The sequence below is a fragment of the Gossypium raimondii genome, chromosome 3, assembly GCF_025698545.1.
Source record: "Gossypium raimondii isolate GPD5lz chromosome 3, ASM2569854v1, whole genome shotgun sequence".
NCBI classification, from domain to species: Eukaryota; Viridiplantae; Streptophyta; class Magnoliopsida; order Malvales; family Malvaceae; genus Gossypium; species Gossypium raimondii.
In genome coordinates this window covers 44,090,596-44,097,859 of record NC_068567.1, presented here as the reverse complement: position 1 = coordinate 44,097,859, position 7,264 = coordinate 44,090,596, and the positions used below count along the sequence as shown (strand labels likewise).

Here is a 7,264-nt window from a genome sequence, read left to right as displayed (position 1 = left end):
TGAGTTAATGCGATAATACGAATTTTAATTAGAAAGAAATTTCATTTAGTCAAGCTAAAGTCAATTGCTCTCAATCTTAAAGAAAGATATTAGCATAATTTAAGGATTTCTACGGATCAAGATATTAAGTGAAGAAATTGCGTAATTTAGATTGATAATGACAGATGAACTCTAGGTGAATTCTTTCCTAGGTATTATCTTGCTACTTGGTTGTTAATCGTTTACTTTCCCAATTTGTTCTTTGATGTGTTCTTTAGTTAATTAATTTAGTTAATTTTAGTTTTAATCAACCACTCCAAGTTGTTGGTTAAATAATAGAAAGACGGTAATTACTAGTACTTTTAGTCCTTATGGGACCGATATCTTTGTTCACCATAGCTATACGATTAATTGATAGGTGCACTTGCCTTACTAGATTTTTAGTCGGTTTATAGCTACATCAAGTTCTTGGCACCATTTCCGGGGACTAAAATATTAGGAAAACTTTCTTTCTATTAATTTAGCCATATTTATTTTTTAATTTAATATTTTTTATTTAATTTTTACATTCTAATTTTTTTGTTTGTTTGATTGTGACAAGTTCTTTTGGTTTATTACTAGAGAAAACGCGTCGGAACCATTAATTTTTTATAATGAAGTTGAAAAGACTACTCGCAGAAATCGTAAAGAGGTTAGAGAAGCAAGGCAAAATCAACAGAATATATTAGACAATCAAGAGGAAAAGGATATTACTGTGGAGATGGGTGGTAATCAAAATAATCAGTTACCTCATGCAAGTCCTACTCGTACTATGTATGATTATGCTAAGCCCACTCTGATTGGGGCTGAATCAAGTATTGTCAGGCCAACTATTACTATAATCAATTTTGAGCTGAAGTTGAACATAATTCAGATGGTACAACAATATGTTCAGTTTTATGGGTTACAAGATGAATATCTGGATGCTCATTTGGCTAACCTTCTAGAGATTCGTAACACTTTCAAGATCAATGGCGTTACTGATGATGCCATACGCTTAATGTTGTTCTCATCTTGTTAAGGAGCAAGGTAAAACAATGATTAAATTATTTACCACGAGGTTATATCACTACTTGGACTCAAATGACTAAGAAATTTTTGTTAAAATATTTTTCACCAGCTAAAACAGCTAAGTTGAGGAATTACATCTCTTCTTTTATTCAATTTGATATTGAGTGAAACACCCCAAAATTTTAATTTTTGGTATTGTGAATATGTAACATGAAATATCTGTCTACTTTAGTGGTTATGTGTTCTAGGTGTGTTTGAGAGGTCTCAAGTTCAGGCTAGGACTTGGGAAAAATTTGGTATTTTTATGAATAAGCCTTATCTTTGGTCAGTAGGCTTTTAAGTAAAAGTTGGCAAATAATTAACAAAATGGGCCTACTGGTCTAGTGGATAAGTGGAGTGTTGGTGAGAAGGAGGTCTTGTGTTCGAATCTTGGCGTGGGCATTATTTTTGCTCGTGCATCCAGGAGAGTTTAAGATGGACTAAAAATCTGAGTAGTGGATTTAGTGGGAAGTTAATAGAGAGAAATAAGGGATTGCGGTGGTTATCAAATATTCTGTTCATCTTTTTTTTCTTTTTTTTAATTTCCCTAAAATCCCTCCACCCTCTTACTTTTTTTCTCTTCATTGCTACCAAATTTTTGCTCTCATTCACCCTTCATCTTCTTGATTTTTCTTTTCCACTCTACCTCGTGTCGCTCCATGTTTGTCTGCGATCATTTGATAAGTTTTAGATAAGTGATTTGTGTCTATTTGTTAACTTTCTTTTGAAGTGTTTTGTCTATGCCAATTAGGGGAGGATTCAAGGGCTCGTAATCACCAATTATAGTCTTAGCTTGTATGGGAATTACTGTTCATCAGTTGAAGGTAAGGTTTAGTCGCTTATGGGTTAAAACCTCGATACGAGTTTAATTTCGGATCATGTTATGTGAGACTAAATTAGTGTTATTTTTTCAATTATAGGCTTTGGAGTGCTTTCAATTATAGGCTTTGGAGTGCTCGAGGACTGTTTTAGCATCAAATGAAACCAGCTGTGTACCCGAAACGCAGAAAATGGGATTCGACGAAAAGCCAAAATTGCTTGCTCTTTGGATAGCAGCAGTAGGCTAATTCTGAAAAATCACCATAAATTGTGGAAATCGAATTAGAGGCTAAAAAAATATGAAATTAAAGCTTATTGAGTCTAGTTTCTAATAGCAGAAACGGTGTAAGTAATGGAATTGTAAAACGTGAAATATAAAAAACTTTGTGAGACAAGGTCAGAATGAATTCGGGTTCCCCTATTCTGACTTTGGAAACTCATAAAAAATTGGAGAAAAATAAGTAGCTGTTAAAATTTACATGTTGAAATTATTAATTACTCTATTTTCAATATAAACAAATGGAAACATCTTCCAAATTTTTTACTAAGAGATAATTAATTTTTAGCAAAGAAAGGTCGAAGTTATTAAACAGCAGAACAGGGATAAGTTTGAAGATTTTACTGTACTTATTGGCTGAACCAAAAATTCTAAAAATTTTAGGGTAGAAAGTTATTTGAGTCTAGTTTCAAATACATCAAGCAGATCCTAATTTGAAATTATGTAGCTTAAGATATAAATAATTTAGCAATAGTGACTCAACTAGACAGCTTTGAAGGAACATATAAGCAAATAGTGAAAACATATATGAATATTTTGCTAGCACGAGTTACATTAAATGAACCATGCGGCCAAGGCCAATTTGGGCCAAGTGGGCCATACGGGCAGACCACATGGGCGTGTAGCCCATTTTCACTGAATTGATTGCTAAGGTTGCACGGGTCGCCCAAGTCGACTGTGAACCTACTATAGGGTTGGTAACCATCACTTAGACCCTTAATTATACAAACTAACTATTTGATTTATATATGTTTTGAGCATTATGATAGTATGTTTGCATACTGAACAGGCGATATGTACTGATGTCTTGAGATAGCATGTCATGACTTGTATGTTGCATTGCATGGGGTTGGGTTAATTATATTTGGAGGAAGTGTACTGAAAGGCTCTTAAAGCTAAAATACTGACAGTTCAGCTACAAATTACAATTTTGTGCCGCATTCGGTACTACTTGAAGTGTAGGGATGGGTGGGTTTATTTAATCCCCACAATGAGTATAGGGTTGGACGGAGATGGTGTGTAAAGGCTGGTTGGGTAGGACTTTGTTCTTGAATCTTGCATGATACTCATCGATCATCAGAATGGGCTAAGGCCCTCCTGCATATTTGATATTGTCTTGAAATGCGCCAGCCCAAATCATATCGACATCAAAAAGGGCTTAGGCCTAGGACTGCTTTAACTGTGCACTATGATTTGCTATTGTCTGTTTTCTGTGGGATTACACACTGAGTTTTCGTAAACTCACCCCTTTTGTTTAAATGTGCATAGGTAACCCCCAGATCTTGACGGATCGATGCGGCGGAGGACTCGGCGATGACCACGATTTTGGACTTTCATGATTTTTAACCCATATTTACAATAATTGGTTTTTATTTCTATTTTATTTTTACTGGCTAAGTTTTTGGGCTGTAATTGGACTTTCGGACTTTGGTTTTGGGTTTTAATTATCTTTACCTTATGGATTACAACTGGTAGTAGTAGGAAACCACGATTTTCAAAAGAAACAAATGTTTTTCCTAAATGCACGATTGTTTAATCTGTTTTAAAACATTTTACAAACGAATAATGTTTTGAAACTATCGATTAAATTAGCAACACAATTTTGAAACTAATAAGATATTAAGATGAAGAATTCAATGGAAATGATTTAATGCGACGACACGATTTTCAAACACCCTATCATGTGACATCGCTAGATCTGACCATAACGTCTAGACTGAATTTGGGGTGTTACATTGTAAACGAAAAAATATATAGGATTTTTCCTATGTAATTTATCATCTTTTTACTTAAATCCGTTATTAAAACTAAGTAATTGTTTAATAAATTAATGAAATATGTGAAAATATTAAATTAGGACATAGAAATTATTAAAATGTGATTTTATGCTTTCTTATATAGTTTTCATGCAATAAATGACTTATTTTATATTAATTTGAATATATTATATTTTTAAGACATAAAGTGGGCCATACATGATTAAATTAAATAATAAAATATAAAATTATATTTAATAATTCATTTTAAAATATTTCATTAATAATTTGGGTTTTAATTAATTCATTAAATTGGATAAATTTAATTCTTTGGTCCTCTAACTTGTTGATTTATTTTGGACAGCTCTGATAGCTTTGTTGGATTATAAAACCGTCCAAATTGGAGACCAAGTCAACCCAAAATTTGGCTGCACATGGCTCTCCATAAACCACTTTTTGGTTTAATTGCACATGGTCCTTGAAGAGTTGAAGAAAATTAGAGATTTTCCTGAAGATTTGCACTTGACCGAGTCTCAGTCTTGAGTTGTTGTGGCACTCAAATTGACCAAAAATCAAGAAAAATTCAGCTCAACTTACTAAAATTATAGCCAGCAACCCATGGAAGATGCTTCAAAAGATGGAAACTCCTATTTTTAGCAAACTATCTCTCTCTCCTCACTTATAAATAAGACCCTCTCATTCCTTCATTCATCATCCCTCAAGCATCATTCTCTCTTTTTCTATTTTTTCATTCCCATGCCTAGCATCATCTCTTCATAGAGATTTTAGCAATTAAGCCTCTTAAAGAACCCTTGGTTGGCCACCTTGGAGAACCATCAACAAAGGAGCAAAGCAAAGGAACAAAGGAGTCTCGTTAGTCAAAGTCTTAGGTGACAACCACTCTGAATTGGATTTAATCTTTCTTTTCTTTAACTTAATATATAGATGTTTTCTATGTGTTCTTTGTTCTTGTTTACAACAATGTTAGCTTAATTTTATTTAAGCTAGGATGATTGCTTTAATTAAATAATATTTATTTGATTCATGCTTATAATGTTGTGCCTCAATCGATCATGTTTTCAATTAAAATCAAGTCTGTATTTCGTTCATACGTGATTGAAATGAACCTAAATTAGCTGAGTGATCCTAACCAAATGACAGTTAATGGACGCATAATTGAAATGTGCATGCTCAATTTAGATCCTAACACGATTAAATTGTAGGTTGCATAACAACTCTAACCAAGCTCTGTTATCTACATAGTTTTTAGATTTGTGTAATTAAATTATTTCAAACCTAACACGTCCCTGCTACCTCACACGAATGCTAAGAAACCCTTAGTAAATAAGGATCAATAAAAGGTGTATTTAATAAGTAAATGATTCCGAAAGGACCTAATGTGGTTTCCAAACTCATGAAGGATCGAGTTGTCATGGAATGATTTTCCAAATGTTATTAATCATGTTGATAATAAATTGAGTTTAATTAAAGTAATTGTCCTAGTTTATTTATGTTATAATTGTTGCAAATTGTGTTTAATTTTACTAAAATCTATTTCAATCATATAGTTTGCATACTTAGTATAATTTGCATTACGGATCATTGCATTTAGTTTAATATATTTTAATCACCACTTTTGAACAATATTGTGTTTTTATTTACAAAATTGTTAATATAACTTTTCAATTAAGTGACTTAGCACTAATACAATCCCTGTGGTCACGATAACTCGATACTTACTTATTACTTGACAATGACTGTGTACACTTGCACAAACCTAAACGTTACAAGTTTTTGAAATCGTTGCCAAGGATTGTCAACTGTTGCCATATTCATTTTTTTCGTGAAAGTATTTATTTTCAATTTGATTTATTTCTAACATTACTAACTTATTCTTTTTAATTTTTGTGATCTTCTTTTCAGGTGTTTATGAGCATAGACCGAATTATCGATTTACTTCTTGTAGACCTTGAAATTGAGTGAAGTTTCAGGAAAATAAGACGTGAACAAATAGCTCAAAGACAAGTCGAGATGGACCTTGGAAATCAGGATCAAGACCAAGGTAATGAAGCCGATTATGTACGAAATCCTATCCTCATTGCCAATGATAGGGATCAATGCATCCGACAATATGCTGTGCCACTTTTCAGTGAATTAAACCTAAGAATTAGAAGGCCAGATATTGAGGCAACCTAGTTTGCGTTGAAACTAGTGATGTTTCAAATGCTACAAACGATGGCCAATTTAGTGGTATGCCCACGGAAGATCCACATCTCCACCTTCGATTGGTTATGGAGGTGAGTGATTCATTCAAGGTAGCTGGTGTGACTGAAGACGTATTGAGGTTGAAGTTGTTTTTGTACTCGTTACGAGATCGAGCACGAGCATGGCTCAATTCATTGCCACCAAGTTCCATATCTACATGGCAAGAATTAGCAGAGAGATTTTTGGTTAAGTATTTCCCACCTAGAAAAAATGCTAAGTTGAGGAACGGGATCACAACTTTCCAACAATTGGATGACGAGTCTTTGTATGAGTCTTGGGAGCATTCAAGGAGTTACTTCGTAAGTGTCCTCATCATGGGATTCCTCACTATATCCAGTTGGAGACATTCTATAATGGTCTCAATGCACATACAAGATTGATGGTAGATACTTCCGCGAGTGTGCAATTTTGTCTAAGTCTTATAATGAGATTTATGAGATCATTGAAAGGATCGTGAGTAATAAATATCAATAGCCAACAAATCGAACAGCTTCAGGAAGACGCGTAGCCGGAGTTCATGAAGTTGACTTCTTCACTTCGTTATCTACTCAAGTATCATCTATTTTCTCTATATTAACACAGTTAACCGCTAATAGTACTAATAATTTTATAGCTTAGCCACCAAGTCCGTTTGAAATAGTTTTCTGTGTGTACTATGGGGAAGGTCATTCTTTTGAGAATTGTTCATCAAATCCCGAGTCAGTGTACTATGTAGGGAACCAATATCAAAAAAAGAAGTGGACAAGGACCCTAGTCCAACTTCTAAATCCTTCATGGCATAATCATCCTAACTTTTCTTGGAGCAACCAAGGAAATAGACCGAACAACAACTTATTACAGCAAAGACCCAACCAATCTCAAGGGTATAATCAGCAAGCTTCAAAACCACCTCAAGCTAAGGCATCAAACAGTTTGGAGAACTTGTTGAAAGCATACATGGCAAAGAATGACGCTTTGATCCAAAGCCAAACAGCAACACTGAAAAATTTGGAAATCTAAATGGGCCAGTTAGCTACGAAGCTACGTAATAGACCACAAGGAACCTCGCCGAGCAATACTGAGAATCCAAGAAATTTGG

At 33.9% G+C, this 7,264-nt stretch overlaps 1 non-coding gene across 1 annotated transcript; it reads right to left on the bottom strand.

Moving 5' to 3' along the window:
- Window positions 1-6,401: 6,401 nt before the first annotated feature.
- LOC128040211 (small nucleolar RNA R71) lies at window positions 6,402-6,507 on the bottom strand. The gene has a single exon (XR_008194869.1). It is a non-coding gene; the product is annotated as a small nucleolar RNA R71 (small nucleolar RNA).
- Window positions 6,508-7,264: the final 757 nt, after the last annotated feature.